The following is a 21,464-nucleotide window of genomic DNA, read 5'->3' as shown; positions in this document are numbered from 1 at the left end:
CTTGAGCCCTGATTGTGGATTCCCTCGTGGTGCTGTCATGGTGCATGTTCCAAAACATTTGGAGCTGGCGGGCCTTTCCCAGTCCCTGACACCCATCAGGGCTTATAACGCTGCTGCACTGCTGCCAGTAGCATTGTCTTTCTGCTGGAAAAAACGAAGGCTTCTCTATTTTCAACAGCCAGCATTCAGAGCTGACAAGGGGCTTGTGCTGGTGCCCGTGTGCTTCCTGGAGGAGGCGGGGCTTGGGCTGCACACGTGTCAAGTCACGTGATTTACATCGCCTGGAAAAGGCAGACCCATCCACCCTCGCGGCGTTAAGCCCGGAGGAGTCAAGCCCACTGGCTGTTGTGCGGCTGTTTGGTGGATGGTAAGGAAGCAGTCTATGGAAGCTAAGAGGTAAGGAGGCATGGATTTGCAAGCGGACCCCCTACTTCCTAGACCTGAAAGTGTTAGAGATAACTCGGAACTTCCACCCTTTATCCCCAAGTAAAAAGCCCATCTGGTAGGGTACTGAGGAGCAAATTTGTATGCCCTGAGAAGCAGAAAGAATCCCGTAAAATTTACACGGCAAAGAAAAACCGTGGAATGAACGCTAACTCTGGCACTATGCCAGTAAAAAAAGCGCTACCTTCAGGACCCTCAGTGCCCATCCAAACGAACTTTAGCCACCTCGAGAACCCTCTTGAGAAAGCGTCCTGTAAGGTCGTAAGCCCTTGGACCGCTCAGAAAACATCAAACAACATTTCCTACGGTACTTTGGAGAAAGTAACGAGTGAAAGCTCGGAGGAGGATTCTATTACGTTTCCTGTGAAACATCGTATCCGGCACCGCTACCTCCCCAATCCGAGGCCGTGCTCGCTGAAACAGACCCAAGGTTGGACGTTGGGAGGCCGCTTCTCTGTACGAGCCCGCCGCCATCGCCCGTCGGCACCCCGCAGGCCTCCGCTGCGGTGAGTGAGGCAAGCGGAGTCGTAGGACCCCACGCGGCTGATCTCAGCTTGCGGGTCGCCGTGCCGGTGGCAGCGTTTGCTTGTGGCTCCCACATCCCTCTTGCCCCATCGGTGAGGGTGATGGGGCCACCCGCTACTTTTGCCGAGAAATCAGCTATCCAAGACCACCAAGTTCTTTCACAGGCAGAAGCTGTCGCTGCCAAACATCAGCCTGTGGTAGACTCAGGTGACGCCACTACGGAGCTTCTCTCCGCCGCCACCTCGTGGCAAAGCCAAGACTTGCAGCAACAGGCTTCCTTGCCTGTTATTGAGAATGGGTTCACGGACGCAACCCCAGATCGCCCAACCCAGGGAAATAGACAAAATGCCGTAACTGGCGAGCTCATTCCCCAGAAAAGAGAAATTGCATTGCCGCTATTAAAAAAAAAAAGAGCGTCATTAAGAAAGAGTGGAAAGGAACTGGGGGGACCTTTTAGAGCATAGCTCCCAGCAACTAAAAAGGGCTCCAATTCAGAAACAAAAAAAATGTGACTCAGTCAAATCCACCTTTCAAAATCTTCCGACACCACACATGCTCAAAGAATTCTTTTTTAAACAAACAAAGAGGATACCACAAACCGACACCGAACTTTCCGATGCAGAAATGCTCGACGTTCCGCTGGAATTACCTCCAGTGGCGCAACAAATCTAAAGAATAGCGGATTCCACTCCTAGTGCAGTTGAGGCCCAGTGTGGCAACCCCACCACCCCACTATTCAGCAGCCGAGGTGACAGGGAGGTGCAAGGAAACAGGATCAACCATTGTCGAACGAGAGCACAAATAGACAATAAATCTGCTCGATGAAGACGTCCCCCCACATCATTCGGAGAGAGCCGGACAGGAGGAACATTTTCTAATACCATCAACTATTTCCCCACCAATGAAAGTAAATAACCAAAGAAAGACTTCGTCACCAATACCAGCCCAACCGGATTTGGGGAATAAGTCCCTTCCTAGAATCGTTCCACCTGTGCTGGTTACGCATGGACAAAAGATATTTCTACCTGACCCTCCACCTGGAAGACAGTCTTCATATAATGACTTAATAAAAGACACCTCAACACCAGTCAGAAATAGAAGACCAAGTGACATGGTGGGCCACCTTCCCAAAGAAATGCCAACAAAAAAGCCAGACTTACTCACAATCATGTCCACCATAACAGTGGGGCTGGCACCCTTTGTAAAATTGTATGAATCAATTAACGATTCAATGAAGGATTCTTTAACTCTTGCTTCGGCCCTGAATACAAAAGTAACATTTTTGGAAGGTTTCATTACTGCCCAAAACCAACAAAACGTGGAGAAAGAGAAACTATGGGACTCAAAGCTTACCCGGCTTGAATCTTTAATTACCATACTAACCACTGCAAGAAATCTTGGGGAAAACCGGCAAAACCCCGAGTTAGAACATCTTCTGTCCTTAAACACAAAGGATCCACAAACACAAGGTGCAAAGGCAAATCAAGCCGTTAGAAGCCAAAGCACAAACTCTACGCTTCAAAACGGGAAGAAAAGCAAAGAACATCTAAAAACGCCAGCAATGTTTAAAACTCCAAAAGCAGTTGCTTCGACTCGGGAAAAGATTGCAACTACCCACGCGCCACCTCAAGCCCCAGTTGGCAGTAACTCAGAAATGGAACAAACTATAATCCAACTTGACAATTCCAAACTAAATGAGCAAGGCTCAATGGGGAATTCATCACTTCTTGACCTGACGGTCCATCTAAACGAAGAGGAAACTAACTTGGAACTAAATTTAAATGACGGAGAAGAACCACAAATCGTGAGTAAATCCCTGCCTTCAAACACAAATAAAACAAAAACTACAATGTGTAAAGAGTGAAAAACTACTAGCGGATCCATCGATCAAAAAAAGGGAGGTGCGGCTAAAGCAACATGAAAAAATACCTGGAAAGACGATAACTATAAATACTACAAAGATATCAGGGGAGACAAAGCGTCAGTGCGATTCTAAAGTAACATCTACCAGAGTTTATAAAATGCAACAACTCGCAGCCGGGAAAAATGTCCTCGTCTTGAATAGAAAGACGGTCCTGAAAATCTTAACCAGCATACCGGCATTGAAATCTTTAAAAACATCAGATCTTGTATTGGTGGAGCCTTACCACAGAGACGGGAAGGCTAAAACTTACCTTCACAGGAACAATCTCGTGGACCTGGATGGTTGCGAAGATGTGAGCGCCGCCTTAATCCAATTAGGCTTCTCGATAGATGAAGTCCCGATGTCTGAAGGTGCGGAAAAGGCTGTTCCTCTGCGAAGCAATGCGACGGTGGACCCTTCGGAACGCCATCTAAACACTACAGATGTGCCGGTGGGCAGTAGAAGAGTCGCTTTCAGGGAGAAACCTGAACTTAGCAGAGGGAGATTCAGATCGAGAATATACTCGTCGAACACCAACACAAACCATCGAAAATTTCAACATGAAGGTAACTGGAGTTAAAATCCCAGACGGGGGAAAATCCATAAGCACTCAGAGTCCACTGACGAAACTGCTGAGTGGGCCCATAATAAAAAGCGTGAACCGTCGGGGCCTTGGAGATGGTTAAAAAAGGTTCTGAACCCAAACCAGCAAGAATAACGACTAAAAGATTCAGCGACGCCCACGGGACCTCTAACATCGGAATGTTTATGACGGAACAGGAGTATCATGTGTTCTTGGAACACGAGGGGTCACGATCACCTTACTAAGCCAGATGCTTTTGACTTGAGTGACTTTGATATTATCTGCCTCCAGGAGACGTGGCTTATGGAACCACCAGTACTAGATGGATATGATATACACATCTCTTCTGCAGTCTAAGGTCTGTTTGGAAGACCATCATCGGGCCTCCTAACGGCAATTAAAATTGGATCGGGCATTTCTAGTAAAAAGAAAGTGGCCGAATCATATGGCATGTTAGCTCTACTAGTTGAGTGGTTCCATATAGAATCTATATCAAGAAGCAATACAAAATCCAACCTCGGAATCATCAATGTCTATTGGAACCCGCAAAGAACAAGTAACATGGAATTTCTTGATACCATCGCGGAAACCATAGATAAATTTCTTCTTGAAGAGAAAACTGACTACATCATAATCTGTGGCGACCTTAACGCAAGAGTTGATCAAACTGCTGCAGCACCAAATCTCTGCCCCTCGGCTCTGAGAGGTGTGCTTTGGACCGACTTTATGGACTCGAGAAAATTTTACAATGTTGCACCAGCTAGAGGCCATTTACCCCGAATTCCAACTTGGGAACGTGCCGAAACATCAGCAACACTGGATCATATTTACGTCTCTTATCCGTTCCTCCCCTTTGTTGACTATTTTGAGGTATACAGAACAAAATTCAGCAACCATAATCCTCTGATAATGACTCTCAAGACCGAATCAACTCCAAAGCAAATGTATCCTTTTGAGGTAGAGGTAGCGCGAAAGTCGTCACGAATTCAACTTACAGCAACTAATGTCAAGGAAATCGCCGAGCAATTTGATGTACTCAGTAAAACAAAGATAGACGCAACAAGTAGACCAAATTACATGCCCTTGTTGTTGCCGTATAGGAAGGAAAAGGGTCTATGTCACCGACCCAATGGAAAAGGGGTCCACGACTATGATAAAGAACTAGCCTTGAAAAAAAAGCAGATGCGTAAATTAAACGTCTGGCTAAAGTCTGCAATAATCAGGTACAAAAGGACTACGCTAAAGCGGCCACAAGATCCTACAAATCTTGGGTGAGACACCATAAAGCAGCAATGTACCAGAATGACTCAGAGCAAATGCTAAAAACTCTAACAACAAAAAATCCAAGAGAATTCGGGTCCCTGATCAAAGACAAAAACGATGTGACAAACAACCAACTCTCGAACGCCGTCTCAGAACAGGCGTTGATAACCTTTTTCTCAGCACAGTTTGCTTCTATCTCGCAAACCTCAAACAAATCTCTATCCTGCACAACATCACCTTGGGAAGATCTGGCAGATAGCGATGAAATTCTGGCAACAATCCTGAAATTAAAAACCTCTAGGGCGCCTGGCCCTGATGGGTTAACCAACATCCATCTAAAGCAGCATCCAGAGGAATGGGCCGCCCTAATCACAAAAATCTTTAAGCAATGTACGATCACTAGGCTAATACCTAAAACTTGGACTGAGGCGGTAATAGTTCCCATTTTCAAAAAGGGAAATAGAGAAATTCCAGCAAACTACCGCCCTATTGCCCTTCTTGACATCATGGGGAAGATCTTTGCCACCCTTCTATTAACTAGATTTCAAAACTGGGCAAGATCGGCGCCCTGTCTAGATGAATTTCAAACAGGCTTTGTTAAAAACGCAAGTACCAGCATAAACATCCTGATTTTGAATATCGTAAAGGACAATGTTAAGAACGGTGCGCCTCCAGTCTATATTGCTTTTATCGATTTAACACAAGCCTTTGACAAGATCAGCCGTCAAAGGCTATGGGCGAAATTAAAAACGTGGAATTGCCCTGAAAAGATCCTATGCCCGGTGATCGCATTACACACAGATACTAAACTAAGAGTACGCTTAAATCGGCAAGGGATGTTATCGGACCAATTTTCATCCGAGCGTGGTGTTAAACAGGGCTGCCCGCTCGCTCCGGCCCTATTCATCGCCTTCATGGGAGACTTCCAGCATACACAACCAGCAGTCAGAGCCTTTCCACCTAAATTGGGCAATACTGAAATCTCAAGATTGCTATATGCTGACGACTTGATCCTGATGGATCAAACCCAAATAGCTCTCCAACGCCAACTTACGAACCTGGCAAGTTACATCAGCGATAATGACATCCATAAGTCAAAAATGTTGACGATGGGGGGAAAAGTCGTCCAGCAACGATCCATCAAGACCACTGGTATTTAAACACAAAACTTGAATCCGTGTCTACTATAAAATACTTGGGAATCATGATAGATTCAAAAAGGTCAGAAAGTGCGACCATTTCAGCGCTATGGACAAAGACCAAAACTCTGACAATCCAAATGAAATTAGTAGATCGGAAATTTGGTAAATTCTCGCTTCTTCCAGTGATCCAATACTACAAACAAAAGGTAGTTCCGTCTATAATCTACGGCATGGATGCTGCATTGAACATCGATAACACCATATGGACCAAACTGGAAGGCTACCTATGGAAAGCCGTGTTAGGGCTGCCTAAATCCTCTGCAATTGCTGCTGCTAGATGTGAACTGGGCTTACTATCATTACAAGCATCAGTAGACCAAAGCAAGATGCGTCTTTTTCGGAAAATTATTCTTCCAGATACCATTCCAATTTACAAGTTGGTCCAGATAGAGCTTAACCAAGGACGTTGCAGAGCACTAAATAACAGGGTTCAAAAACTTACAAAACAACTAGCAGATTTGGCCTGTTCGGCAGACTATCTGATCACGAACCCCAACAGAATCAAGACAAAAATAGCGCAAGCAGATTGGATCCAAACCGGTGAAAAAACACTAGGAAACAAACTCCTGGCTGAACAAAAAAATGCAGAAAACTTTTATGAAAATAAGATTCAATCAATTACCAACGCAGGAAATCATAGCAATCCGTACGAAAACGGACGCTCATACTTGCAGATTCTGTCTGGACCCAGGAAAAGTGGAAACTCTGAGACACTTATGACTTGCACTAGAACCTTATTTTTGCGGGAAGCCTATCTGCTCCCTTTGATGTATGACATACCACTCCGAGAGGAAAACACATGGTGGTGTCGTCTGATTGGTGGAGACAGAACTAAGTGGTCGACAGCGACAGTAAATATTTTAGAAGCAGCATTGAGTCTAAACCAGAACCTACAAACTAGCCAAGTGCAATTTAAAGAACAGTGGCTTTCTTTTATGTTGAGACACACAGTTTCTGCAGTGAAGTGCCTAGTTTTCTGGTTCTAATTATTCCTCTGTTTCTTGTTATCCACTTTTTGTTCCATCTATATCATCTTTATCTGCATCCATGATATCTATTTTCTACAAAACGTGCTTTTTTCTGCTTTGCGTATCAACATCTTGTAAAAATCAAATGTTTTTGATTATAAACAAGTAAATAAAAAAAATAAAATAAAGCCCCAAAGGGTAGTCCAAGGACTTCCTGGACTCCATCCCGGCACCAGGCTCATAATTTTCCATCTTGTAATGCACTACTTGGGGCTACATACAGCCCAGTCAAAGGGGGCTGAATCATCTGGCTTATCCTGGGTGTGGCTGTGGGAGTACTTTACCTGTGATTGCAGAATGAGGCTGGAGGGACTATTTTATTGGAACTACTTACAAGGCTATTTAAGCCACACCCTACCGACAGAACACACTTCCCGTTATATTGCACTCCTGCAGCGTAACGCTCACCGTGTCTGCTTAGCTCCAGTACCTGAGCTCCAGCAGCCACGCCCGTTCTGGAACTTCCATCCATCGGAACCTGAGAACAGAAGAAGAGAAGAAAGAAACAGGAATTAATACTTGGTTTTCGACCTTACCTGAAGGATTCCATTCGAGCGGCCGCTCCTTCAGCTGCTCTTCAGTTCGCCGCACCTGCAGAAAAAGCATCTGCAAGAACAGCTGATACTCACCCAGAGACCGCTTCCCTTGCGATTCCTCTGCAGTGGTTCCTCCGATCGCCGCTCCGGAGCCACGCTGCACCCGTTTGCAGGAAAAAAAAGAACACAGGAGGTTAGTCGCGCACGGGAAGAAACCATTATGGAGACATTTGGCGCCACTCACGAACGCTATACTCACCCGCATAGAATCTGCTCAGCGTTGAAGGACAAGCCAAATCTTCATTAAAAAACTGCTCAAGACCGCGCCGGAAAGAAAGGTGAATACAAGGTTAAAACTTGGGTAATAAAGACATTTAAGAAACTATTCCAAGCATCTATTGGTATAGAGACTTACCTGCTGAGTCAAGCAATTCAAGACTCTGCTACACCCCCACAGGATCAGTGAAAGAACTTGATCCAGGGAGAGACTGTCATATTGCTCCCCTGCAAGAGATCGCAGGACGGAGAGTCCACCACTAAACAAACAAAGGCAAAAGCATTCGGGGAAGTGACAGGGAAGGAGAAGTCACGTGCAAGTCTCTCCAGCCTTGTAACGCCAGGGCAGACATCATTCCTGCATCTTCGAGCGACGCCCCCGAGGGGACCAGGCGAGCGTGACAGGTCACCACAACTAGAGATCATGCAGGTGTTCCCCCTATCTTCATCCAAGGCTCCTCCTGATAAAGACTGTAAGAAACTCTACGCCTTGGGCAAGAGAATTACTTTTTCGGCAGCCTGTAGTACCCATATTGCCAATTTCCAGCTTCAATGATGTCCAGTGGGGCATGGTACAGGATGGTCTTCTGAATGTTCCCAAAACAGCTAAATCTCAACTACTTGTGATTGTGCCGGAAGGAAGTCCGATCAAGCAAAATACCTTAAAGAAAACGCTTAACGCTGCAGAGACAGCTTGCAGAGTGTTGGCAGAGGATACTTTTTTAAAATGCCCTGCTTAGCTAAAGAACTCTGGGTTTAAACCTGAGATGCAAGCCTCACTCATCAATAAATTCACAGAGGACTCTGCTCTCTTAGGCAAAGCAGTGGACAACGCTTTTGAGACAGCAAAGAAAGTGCATGCAACACTAAAATCTCTCAGCCAAATTTCTAGCAGGCCGTATGGGTAATGCAGGGTTTTTAATACCCGATGCTCCTTTGGTGGGCACTCCTTTTCTCAAATAGCTCATGGTTCCTCTCGTACAAGCAAATCACCCTGGTAATCTGACCAAGGAGCATCCACCGTTTATCAGACACCTTAGCGGCAGGGATTTCGGCGTGGCAAAGGACGAGGTAGGAGGGCAGCCACCAGAGGCTCCCCTGCCTCTGCCAGCAAATTACTTGCCGATTTGGGTCCTCTCCCATGCATCTCCAGTGGTAGGATTGCATGCTTCACCCATGCATGGGAGGGGATCACTTCAGTCAAGTGATTGCTCAAGACAGTGTGCAAAGGTTATTGCATAGAGTTTCTTCAATCACTTCAAGATCACCTGCCAAAGAACAGCTGACTGTCTCCAGAGGTAAACAAAGGGTATGTCAAGCTTCAGGATGACAACTCTGCAGGAGGTAATTACACTGCTGAAGTACAGGGATTACCTGGCGACCTTGGATATGAGAGAAGCATACTTTAATATTTCAATGTTCGACACACAGTAAGTACCTAAGGTTTGTAAGGAAGACATGGTATCAAAGTAGGACACACAAGTGATCACTGTTTAAGGGTGTTCATTGAACTTTATCAAAGGTGTGAAAAACACCCATCTAAACCTAAATGTAAGATGAAAGCAAGCTACGACCATCCAATAATAATAATAGTCCTATGGGAGTCTAGTCAAATAAAAAGGGCCTATACTAAAAACAATCTATTGCCAATACTTATTGCTATGCTACACATAGTGTGGGATAATGTTCAAAAAAAGAAAGAAGTGTTCACAAAATAAGTCAGGATGTTTAGGCCATTGTCCTCCCTCCCCCATGTTTTTAGCATCGGACAAGGCGGGTAACTCGAGCACAGCACTCTTGGGCTTCTTCAGCACAAGGACACAGTTCCTTTTACCAAATTCAGGACCTTCTGTGCCCGAGCCTTTTATTCAAAGATGCTTGCTTCAGAGAGCCTGATGTACCAGAAACAAAACAAAAAAAGTTCCTTTCCAAATATTCAAGTCAGGCGATTGGCGCTTCACTCTGGATCGCCCTCAGCCAGGTTCGGATCCTACTTTCACAATTGGCTTTCCTCAGTCGGGTTCAGAGCAGCTTTAATTTGCAGGCATCCCTCAGTCGGGTTCACACTTGCCACAACAATATCTTCTAGGGTGAGTTACTATTCACCCAGGATCCCCCTCTTTCGGCCTCGGGCCCCTTGTCTACAATTAGTCCCCCTCAGCCAGGCTCAGACCGATTGTCTGTAAAGTGAAAATGAAGACTTTCCAATCTGCACTGGATTCAGCTAAACCCACTTCAGGACCACTTTGATTTCACAGTTCAATAATCTTTACACGCTCAGGGGTGTACCAAACCGAGACCTTCGAGTGAGCACCTATGTGGCGCTGGACCACTCTGTATCTGATATGTATTTCTGTTTCATAAAGTTCAAACAGTTCCTTTCTTCATACATTGTTGCCACTTGCAACCTTGAGCATAACATAGTCTGGTCTGCTATCAGTTTCTCCAACTCGCCGGCTGTGTTGAACTCACTGGTGTTGCTTTGTTGTCGGAGTCCAGAACAGCAGCATGGTGGCAATCGCTTCTCCCCGCCTTGGCTATCAATGCGGGAGGTCCCCTTGCACCCCTGACACACACTGCACCGGTCGATAGCTGCAATTCCCTGTCTTGTGTTTCTTTTCCTTGAGGTGTTTTGAAAGGCGCGGTCCTTTGTTAAGGGCAAGGGTAATTCCCTCCTTGTTGTCCTCTCTCGCCTTATCGCCTTTCTCCTCGGTTTAAACTGCCATCTCAGAATTGTTGCTTTTTCGTGCTCTGCCTTTTATCCGTGTGGGGAAGTGTGATGGAAGTCAGGTGTGTATAATTGTCAGTAATTGCCTGACCCTTGCTTTGGGACATGTCAGGTATACAGCTCTGGTATTAGTCAGTTGTTGCTCACGATGTACTGTCCGTGAGAAAGTGTGTGTCGGAAAAGGGGGTGGGTGGTTGGTTTTAGTTTCTAGGTAATCTACCTGGTAGGATGGGGGAAAAAGTGCCATAAGGAAGGGGATACCGCGTCTCACCTTTCGGTGTCCCACTTCCACTTCCCGAAGGCCCCCTCTGCCCCCATCCAGGTGATCCTCCCGCAGTGTCCTGGCCAGCTGGATGACAGATCCGCGGGGACTAGACGCTGAGACATCTTCATGTTTCTCACAGGTTCAAGATTGAAAACACTCACTATGAATTCATTATTTATTTGTGCTTATGGTTAAAACAAACCTTTGCACATCATTTAATAAATATTTTACACGGCCCGCTACGTGTAGTTATGGTTACGTTTCTAAACCCATAGGAAGACCAGTTTTTCGGCGGCTTAAAACTTTGCTCCCCGTGGATGAATCTTCACTAAACTTTGCCAAAAAAGCCACTGAATTTATTTGGAAAGTTGGGTGAGGTTTCGTGGGGGGGTAGGGGGGAAAGTTATAGGGGGGTTTTTCCATAGACTGAATGGGGAAAAACTTTGCACAAGGCTACAGGCCGAACTGCTGGATGGATTGTAACCAAATTTGCGGCAGGAGCGAGGGCTTGGTTCAGAAAGCGTGCTTTTGTGTGTTTGGTGGAAATCCGATCAGTACTTTTGTTGCAAAGAACTGAAATGTACGTCTCAAGGAATTGGTGATATCTGGCTCTGCTCCGCCGACTCATTTCCTTGTTTGCTCCGTGGACAAAAATCTCATTGGCTTGCAGTACGCTGTGATGTTGGCGAACACTGTATGCGGCTGGTGGTTGGCTGGAGGGAAGCGTGCTCTGCATCAAAACTTTTGGGAAACGCTGCCATGGTGTATCGGACGATAGTGCCGCGCCGGAAGGAGTTGCAAAACATGGGTTTGCAGGATTGGGTGGCTGAAAGAGGGGGATGAAAAGTTTGGGGGAGTGAAAAGCGGAAAATATATATCTGTTTAGGTCAAAGAAGATGGTGGTGTGCGAGGGGTGTGCACGAGCAATGCAGCAATGTGCGGGTAGCCCCTCGGGTGACCAGCTTCTGTGGCGACTGCATGGACACTCCATTTGGAACGCGGAGTGCATTGCAGATGATGCGAAGAAACTGACAATATGTTGTGCTGTTGCCTAAGGGGTGTCGGTGCTTATTTTGACTTTGTGGATTTCCATTGTGTTATGGCGGTGGGTTGGGCTGTCAGTGGCTGTGGTATGTTTGTGAAGTATGGTATGTGGCCAAATTTTCCCATGCATGCCTGCATTGCCTTGTAGTGGTTGTGGGCTCGGCCTAGGCCTTTGGGTGCATGGGCGGTGGCCGTACGCCTCTGCTTGAACCCAAGAGCCTAGGGCTTGGGCACTACCCCCGCAATGCAATGCTTCTATGGATGGGACAGTAGTGAGGCAATTTGCGGGTAGCTCATCAGGCGACTACCTTCTGTGGAGACTGCGTGTACTCTCCCTTGGGGATGGGGACTGCATTGCAGATGATGCAAAGAAATTGAGAATGGGTGACATTGCCACATGGAAGGATTTTTTACCATCAGTTTTGCGATATGGACCATTCATGCAGCTACTCACATATACTTCATTGGCTGGTAGCTGCAGGCAACTATCCATTTTTTAGTGAGTGCAGGCAGACTCCATTGGGGATGGGGAGTACATTGGAGACAATATGAGGATATTTCCAGTCGGTGTACTATGTTCTGCTGTATCTGCAAAGCCCCTAGTGCCTTGTGTGCATGACTAGGGCCCTTGGACCTAACAGTCTGGCCACTGGTTGGAAGTAGGTTTGATAATGTTGCCTTGTTTGTGTCCGTTAGTATACCCATACATAACTGTAGTCACTAAAGCTACGTGGCCACATGTTCCCATGCATGGCTCTATTGCCTTCTAGTGGGTGTGTCCAAAGACTAGGCTCATGCATGTACCCAAGAGTCTAGGCCTTGGGCACAACCCCCGCAACGCAATGCGGCCATGTATGGGACTACTGTGATAATTGTATGTGGATTGAACACATAAGTATAAAGAGTGCATTCCCTTTGCCTTATCTCATTTGGATACGTTATTATAACCATACCTTCTGATATCCCACAGACTTTTAAATATGTAAGGTACTCACGTTTGCAGATTCATTCTGGAGGACATGTTACACTTGCTACAGCAGCATTGGTGTGATATGCCACCATTTGCGTTTGGAAGTGTGTGGCCGTAGACAGAGCCTTGCTTCAGGAAGTGTAGTAAGAGATTGGGACTTGAAAGGATTTTTTTTTACCATCACTTTTGCAACATGGACCATGTATGCTGCTACTTGTTGGGTAGCTACATAGGCGACTACCTTCAGAGCCCATTGGGGATGGGGTGAGTATTGCAGATGATATTGGTATATTTCCATTGGGTGTACTATGTTGTGTTGGGAGTGGTAAGCCCCCACTGCCTTGTAGGCATGGCTAGGGCCCTTTGAACTAACAATCTGGATACTGGTTGGAAGAAGGTTTCAGAATGTTGCTTTCTTTGGGTCAGTTCCTATACTGATATGTAACTCCAGTGTACACTTCTGGAAATATGCATGTCTTCTGTGGGTGCTCACTATTACATAATGGTTGTGGAGGACATTTTGCAGTTGGTACACCACCAGAGGTGGCGTGAAGTGCCTGCACTTGCATATGGTGTACGTCATTGGACTTGACATGCGACAATTTGTGTTTGGTAGGGTGTGCACCTGTTAATACCCTGTGCTTTGAGAGTGAAAGAAGATATTGCCACATGACACAAGTTACTAAGCATTACACATTTAAAGTATGGCTAATGTACAGACCGACCCACATATTTGCAATTTGCACCAGACAAAATCATCAACGCTGTTAAGTCCAACCATATACAGGACGGCAGGCCATCTGAATGTTAGCTATCTTTTGCGTACTTGTTGAGATGGCCAACGAGCGCGGTTGGCGTTCCTATTGTGTGCAGTCGTCACTTCCATTACCTGTATGTTTGGGCGGCATACACCATCGCACTAGTCACTGGCATAGCTGACTTCAGTTGTGGAGAGTCGTTGCTCACGGCGTGCACTCCAGGTATTTGTTACGTGCGTGCCAAGCGTAGCACACTGTCATGTGAACACCTAGCTCCGGAAGGGAACAATATAAGCAAAAAAGCAAAAACAGATATGCACATTCAGAGCGTACGGTTCCAGAAAATTCCAATACTTTACCAAGAACACTGTGAATTGTTGTAAGTGCTTTATTTTGCTACAGAATGTTCACGAGAACGTGTAAGGTGGCTGCAATCACCTCTTTTATTTCGCAAACAAAATCCAGTGTGCAATGCCGTTTGTGTAATTTGCCGTCTAGCAAAGCGGGGAAAGGATTAGTTTGTGGTCCTTGGGCTGTGTGGAAGAACACATCTTCTTTGCAAGGTAGCAGCTGTTGCCTCTGGGATACTTTTGCAGATTTGTTCATATTTCCGGAACTGCAAATGGGCATACAGGCCCATATTGGTCGGGCCAGATAACGACTGACAACACATAATTATGGTAATCTTGCAATGCTTGGTCCACCACCCGTCTGTTGGAATGTGGAAGGAGTGGCACGTGCAGTAAGGTGCAAGGTATCTGAGAAGAAAGAGGAATAAGAATAAATGTAAGTAGCCGTTATTAGTGGCAGCATACAGGACAAGAGTTTGCGGGAAGGATGTCGTAATAGGTGGCTGCCTCATGGACCATGTAGTGTGTTATTGAGTAGCGTTATAGGTTAACCCACTGCCTTGCTCTGTTTTGTAGGTGATACTGTCCTTGTACGTCTCCACACAAGGAAAATGTCTTTGAAACGTTGCCACCAGACGCTCCTTTCATGCATTTCTTTTTTTACAAAAAAATGACAGTGCTAGCGAGTGTTGTTCGGCACAATGTATCTGTGTGTGTGTCCAAATAAAAAAACAACCCTCCTGGTGGTCCCTGGGATTGCAGAAGAATGCATGAGCTGGTTTGCTAAAAAATGCATCATTGAAATGTGAGCTGTCGATGTTTGTGTGCCGGTTGACTGCTGCGTGCACCTGTGGCCGTTATTACTTTCAATACAATGAGGGTGCGTAAAACTGGTAATTGTTTGAAAGGGCATAGTAAGGGCAAAACAAGCACTGCACAAGTGAGAATAAGGTGTGCTGTTTGACTACACGAATTCTGTTCCCTTTTTGGCTTGTCCTTTGTCTGGATTGGCATGGGCCGGGGAAGAATGGCAACAAAACGAAGTATGATCACAGTTAGTGGACACTGGAGTCGCACCGGACTCTTTCAAGAGCGCTCATAACAGTAATCCCTAAAGAGGGGAGAGACCCCAAACTATGTGGCTCGTACCGCCCCATCTCCCTCCTCAATCTCGACGCAAAGATCTATGCTAGGGTACTGGCAGCGAGACTGGAAACCTTAATGCCCAAGTTGATCCACCCCGACCAGGTCGGTTTTATTCTCGGGAGGCAGGGAGCTGACACCATGCGTAAAACACTACACCTCTTCCATGCAGCCCACAACCTACCAGACGATCCGGTCCTCCTATCAATCGATGCAGAAAAAGCCTTTGATAGGGTGGAATGGGACTTCCTGGGAGCAGTCGTGCAGAAAGTAACGATAGGCCCCAAACTCCATGATGGGATACGAGCAATATACGCCTCTCCCAAGGCGTCGATATTTGTAAACGGTGAATATTCCAGGTGGTTCGAACTACAGCGGGGGACCAGACAGGGTTGCCCCCTCTCTGCGATCCTGTTCGCACTCTCCCTCGAACCACTGGCGCAAAAAATGAGAGATAACCCCAACATAGAAGGAATCTGATTGGGAGGGGTGGAATATAACGCAGCGTTGTACGCAGATGACATCCTTCTACAAATAACGAACCCTACAAACTCCATCCCTCATGCCCTAACCCTAATAGATGAATATGGCCAGTGCTCCGGCTTTAAAGTAAATAAATCCAAGTCCATACTCTTCCCCCCTCCAAGGTACCCCAGATGGGAACGATGCCAAGTTCCTCTCACTAGGGCTCAAAGTGGAACACACGACATTGTAATACCTGGGTATACAGATCACCAGAGACCACACCTTTTTACAGTGAAAAGACAAATCAAGTTGAGTCATATGTGAATGGCTACTATTAACTGCCTGACCCTACCTGACTGTTGGTGGGACAACTGAAGTTCTTTCTAGGTTAGATTGCCCTTACTTTCCTCATGTTATTCTTATGGGTAATCTTTATTGATCTTAGTTGCCACTTCCTCGTCTCAGTATCTGTTGGAAATGGGTAGGGAGAGATGGGGTGAGATTGGAGATGGCCAATGGAAACTAAAGCAGAGGGCTGTAAAGTGAAATGGGATCAGAGATTAGATTGATGCTTAAATCTTTTTACTAGACTACTATTAGTTCGACAATGGAGAAAACACATTTTCTAGCCTTGGTTAATGATAGTTTCCCCTTTTGGCAGAGTATTACATCTGTGTTTTAGTATACAGGCATGGGTCTTTATAGTATTCCCTGTGGTCTAGATGGGTAAATGAGGAAGGGATATTAACATCATGGTCCTGCCTTTGTTCTGCTTGATCCTCTCACCCGATCTCATGTGCATGACTCTTCCTCCTCTTGCTTGGACCATAAACAATGGGTCTTGAAGAAGGAAAGAGTGTTGGGTGTCAAGAGCTGTCAAAGGGTTTATTCTCCCTAGCTGTCCATGATATGTTATCTTCCCTTTTCATGAGGGAAGGTGAGGGGTAGGTTGGGACTCGGGTGACGGTATCCCATGAACAACGAGGGTGGGTAGGATGGATTGGGGGCAAGGAACGGGTGATGCCATGTCTTGCCTTCGGACACCCTCCACTCAGTCCCCGAAGAGCCCCTGCCCAGGTGATCCTCCCTTGCTTGTCTGCCCCCAGCGTTGGGATCCAAGAACCGCTGCCCTGCCATGGCCACCTGAGCAATGAATCTCCAGGGACTACCTTTGAGAACACCCTCAGGTTTCTCACATTCTGTAGACAGCCTTGACAGCTCAGGAGAGGATAAAGAATAGTGCTAGATCTGGTTTCTTTTGCGTAATATTAACCACAGCACCAAGTACTTTCGTTGCCCTGTTTTGATGATTTAAAGCTTCCTCTGAACATAAAGCACAAAAGGGTATCTGTCTTCCTTACTACTCAATTGCCTTTCTGAAAATCTCCACAAATCGGGTTGTTTGCTTTCAAGCGGTTTCATTTCTGCTAAGTACCATGCTATCATACTGGCCTAGTTTATCAAATCTGCAATTGTGGCCTTGTTGAGGTAAAATGTGTACAGTCTCCATCCCCTATCTGTCAGCAGCCCTTCCCCACTATTTTAATAACCAGGGGGCATGATCCGAAATGCCTCTCAGAAGGAAATTAGCCAATTACACCCTTCCCGCAATCGGACCTAGAAGGAGAATGTAATCAGTCCTTTAGAAGGAAGTGTGTGCGTTATTATAAAAGTAGAAGCCTTGGTACTTCGGGTATAAATCTTGCAGGTGTCCCTCAACACCATAGCCTCCATGAGTGGGGACGGCCAGGCCTGCAAGTGTACGTCGACCTATCCTTCTCCGGTACGGCTGTATCCTTGAAGTTCCTGCCAACTACTGTTATCACCCCCATGCTTGGCCATGAGCCGCTGTACTATATTGAGAATCTTCGTCTGAAGTGTCGATGGGACGTAAACCTTGGTTACACATATATAGATTCCCCCCATAAAGTTCCCTTGAGTAATATATATCTGACATTCTTATCTTTCCACTTGTGTAAAACACAGTGGCAGGAATTCCTGGACTAATATAGACACTCCCAGTCCCCTATTGAACCTGCATGCTCCACCACTGAGTATTTTGCTCTTCCCAGAAAGGTACACATCGTTGCCAACATGTGTCTGCTGTAGAAGAACAATATCAGTTTTATGGGGGTTAAGTAAATTAACGATCAGGCCTCTCTTAGTTTTATTGAGGAGCCCATTTATGTTCCAAGTCATGCTGCTCAATGGTACAGGCAGTAATCTATTCACCCTTGTCGGTGTATTTGTTCCAAACATTGCTTAGAGAATATAATGCCACAAAGCCTTTCCGGGTCCTCTGCGAAACATTGATCAAATTCGGAGTCATAAATTGTAGCAGCGGCCATCTTTGATTAATGACATCACAAAGGCCCTCTGCCACAAATTCAGGCAAAACACCTGGTAATACATGATGATATGCTTCATTTCCAATGCACTCCCTGTATTCATAACTTCCCTTCATTTAAAATCCCACAGAATTACATATGCCCCTAAACGATGTAGGGAGTTGTACCCTCGTTCTGCCTGGGTTAGAATCATCTGGACCCCGTAGGGAATCGCGCACTCTTTACACCCAGGTTAGATACACTGACTTGACTTGAACACAAGCCTTATTTCACCCTTTCCCCCCAATCTAAATAGGTTGTGGGGAGGTCCGTGATCTATACATTTGTGTGATCCTTCCTGCTGGGAAGTCATGTCACCACTTTTTGCAAATTCCTTTAAATTTTGGCTAGGTAAGGAATTGTCTTCCTGGCAGTGACTTAACTACTTGTAAATCATCGAACTCACAAACAAGTCACCCAATGGTCAAACAAGTCACCCAATGTCCCACAACCCACATTATCCCAAATAATAATTTTCCTTCTGATAATCGCCACCTCACTTCGGATGTATGAACTTATTTGTTCTAAGAAAAAGTCTTGATACGGTGCTGGCTGCACTTGGGATGCCATAAACCAGCATGTTTCCATTAACACCTGTGTTCTCGAAAAGGCCTCCCAACTGAACCATAGAACTGTGAATAGTTTGTGTTTCGCGTAACATTGTCTCACTGTTGATCCAATTAATTGCATGTTGAAACTGACCGCAGCATAATGTATTAAAATTAGGGGACTTGGAGGCTGCCTTTTGCCTGTGGTAGTTTGAGTTGCCAAGCTAATTCTTACTGTTCTCCAAGTCCATAACAAGGAAGATAGTATTAACTTTCTGGATAGACTTTATAATAGCCGTCTTTAGCATCGTTTTCAGCGTTTGGACCTGAAAGCCTTTCCTCAGTCGCACATGAGAAAGAAATAGTTCTGCTTTTACATATTGTGGGCATCATTACGAGGTTGGTGGTAACCCGCTGGTGCTACCGCCGGGTTGCCGCCAACCCCAGAACACTGATTTCGCTGCCTGATATCCCGGTACAACCATGATATCACAAGTTGCGACGGAATGGTAAATCACCATTCCCATGGAGTCCGATTGGACTCCATGGGATTGGGGACACTAAAGCACATGCACCGTTGCTAATGGTGCAGTTTTTTCAGTGTTACCCATGCGGCTATGGGCCTGATTTCCCGCAGGTCATGTCTGCCAGGGTATCCGTGGCCCATACCTGCATTCTCGTAGTGTGGCGGACCAGAAAGGGTGCCGGTACGTTGCTACCGGCACCCTTATTTCCGGACGGCCATACTTGTAATGAGGCCCTGTGTGTTGTAATGTGGCTGCAATGTTTAAAGTGACCACACAATATGTAACACACTTGCAGCCACTATTTGTTCTGGCAATGAAGTTGTGCAGTTCAGTCATACGTTTAGATATTTTTACGCTGGTCACTTTGCATGTATGGCGGACTGCAGAGTAAACCGCTAAGCAGACTGACCCATAATCCCTGTAAGCGGAAACTCAATGGTCAGGTTATTTTCATCTGCAGGAGATTCACAGTTCCTGCCGCAGGTCGTTTTGCAGTGCAAATGAGCAGGGACAAGCCTTTATGATGTACTCGTTGGCGATGTTGGCTTAGGCCTCTCCCCTCTCGTTTATAGGCATTCTCCTATGCAGGAAACACACAGGATGTTTATTACTGTTAATACTCCCCAACTGACGGAACGGGATCTAGTAATCTACCCTGCTTCACCTGTCCTTATGGTCTTCTACTGTAGCGACTGTACCTTCTCTCTCTCGATAGGACAGGCAAGGGTATCAGGTAATATTATCCCCATATATATGGTCGCCGTAAATAATATTGCCTGGAAAAAGTCGCTGCGATATTATATGGGTGACCATATATATGGGGACAGGGGCAAACAAAAAAAAAATAATTAAAAAAAAATGTTCCCCGATATTTTTGCATGGCGAGAGTTTTGTGGCGACATTATTACATGGAACCCAGACAAGTTACATAACTTTGCCTTCAATCGCTCAACTTGTTTGTCGGTTTCCTGAAAAGTGAGTTTATAAACATCTGTTGGGCTGACGACAGTGTGGGATTTTCCATGCTAATCAACTGCACCAAATCTGCACAGCCTTCCTCCTTCTACCCCCACAGCTTACCCTGACTTTTTATCCCGTTTACTCCACATGTACTAAAAACGAGTTGCAGTTGACCCTGTTCAGGTCACGGTTTTCTGATTTTGATTTTGTGTTTTTCTTAAGCAAACCAGGCAGAATCAACTGCATTCAGGTGCAGATGTTCGCTATAGTTTGCACTTTAACTGAGGAAGCTGCTGTGGCCGTTATCACTTTGGCTCACTTGATTAGAAAGGTTTTTAGTGCTTTTCTGAAGCCTTCTAACGATGGGCATGACCGGATGGTCAATTGTAGCTGATTCCATAGCTTTGGGCCAAACACCGAGAACCTCCTATCACCCTTCGAAGTCTGTTTAGTCCGGGGGATGTTCATCAACAATTTATCTCCCGAACGGAGATTTCTAGTTGGTTGATCGCAGTGGATCCAGGCACTCAGATATTTTGGTGCCAGGTCATAAAACATTTGAACATGAGACATGCCACCTTGAACCTGACCCGATCCTCCAGCATCAGCCAAATGTCTAAAAGACACTTAATTTTTAAAACGCTATTTTCAACTAGTGATATATTTTATTTTATTACGCTATCTACAATATTATGACACTGCACCCGAATCCACAGTCACTCTGCACTAACTTGTGCAACTCTGCACACAGCCAGCTTTGCACAGTGTACCCCTGCACCCCCGGTTGGCTTATGTACACCCTAAACCAGGATTATGTATCCAGTGTCTGCCCACTCTGTTTGGTTATCCATTTTCATATGTAGAACAGCATTTCTGAAATATGGGGCAATGTGAAGGAGAGACAAGGGAAAATGGAAATGCCAAAACATCTAAATGGCTGCTACAGATCCAGGGGGAGGAAAAGCGTGCTGTGGATGTCTGCCCAGAGGTCACAAGGAGAAAATACTACTCTTTGCCCCTTCAGGCCACTTTCTTGGTTCGCTTGAGCTTCTGTTCGGATCAACTATGCCCTTCTCTTCTTGCATGCAAAAGTGATTAAGGCAATAATGGCAGAATTGGTGATCGGTCGCAGATTGTGTTGCTGTGCAATGAAGTCTGTCATTGCATTATTTTACGACCCTTTCAATGCATTTTAATTGATGCCTTGTTGTAAAAACATGTGAAGCTAGCAATCTTGTTGTGGTTTTTGGAAGTGGTCAGTAAGTGTGCACAATAATAAGACCCTGTCAGCCGACCTTAAGTGACTTGGGCTTGAACTTTACCAGATCTGATGAGAAACCAGAAAAACATAGCTGTTGGTGTTTTTTTTATATTAGATTTGATGTGCTAAAGTTCAACATCAGTTATTATTCCATATGTGTTTTTGAGCATGATTACTTAATATGCAGCCCTCCATGCGTTTTGGAGTCCAACTGCCATTAGCCTCACCCATTAGTGAAGGGCCATGGGAGTTGTAGTTAAGAACTTCTGGAGGGCTACACAAAACTAACATCATCCCC

At 45.6% G+C, this 21,464-nt stretch overlaps 1 protein-coding gene across 27 annotated transcripts in view; it reads left to right on the top strand.

The window, feature by feature from the left end:
• Window positions 1-21,464, top strand: part of CLASP2 (cytoplasmic linker associated protein 2) — a 2,478,243-nt gene that overhangs the window by 282,201 nt on the left and 2,174,578 nt on the right. The gene's annotated exons all lie outside the window — the stretch shown is intronic.

The sequence above is a fragment of the Ambystoma mexicanum genome, chromosome 5p (assembly GCF_040938575.1).
Source record: "Ambystoma mexicanum isolate Mex_15411 chromosome 5p, UKY_AmexF1_1, whole genome shotgun sequence".
Classification (NCBI taxonomy): Eukaryota; Metazoa; Chordata; class Amphibia; order Caudata; family Ambystomatidae; genus Ambystoma; species Ambystoma mexicanum.
This window is presented reverse-complemented; position numbering and strand designations above follow the sequence as displayed.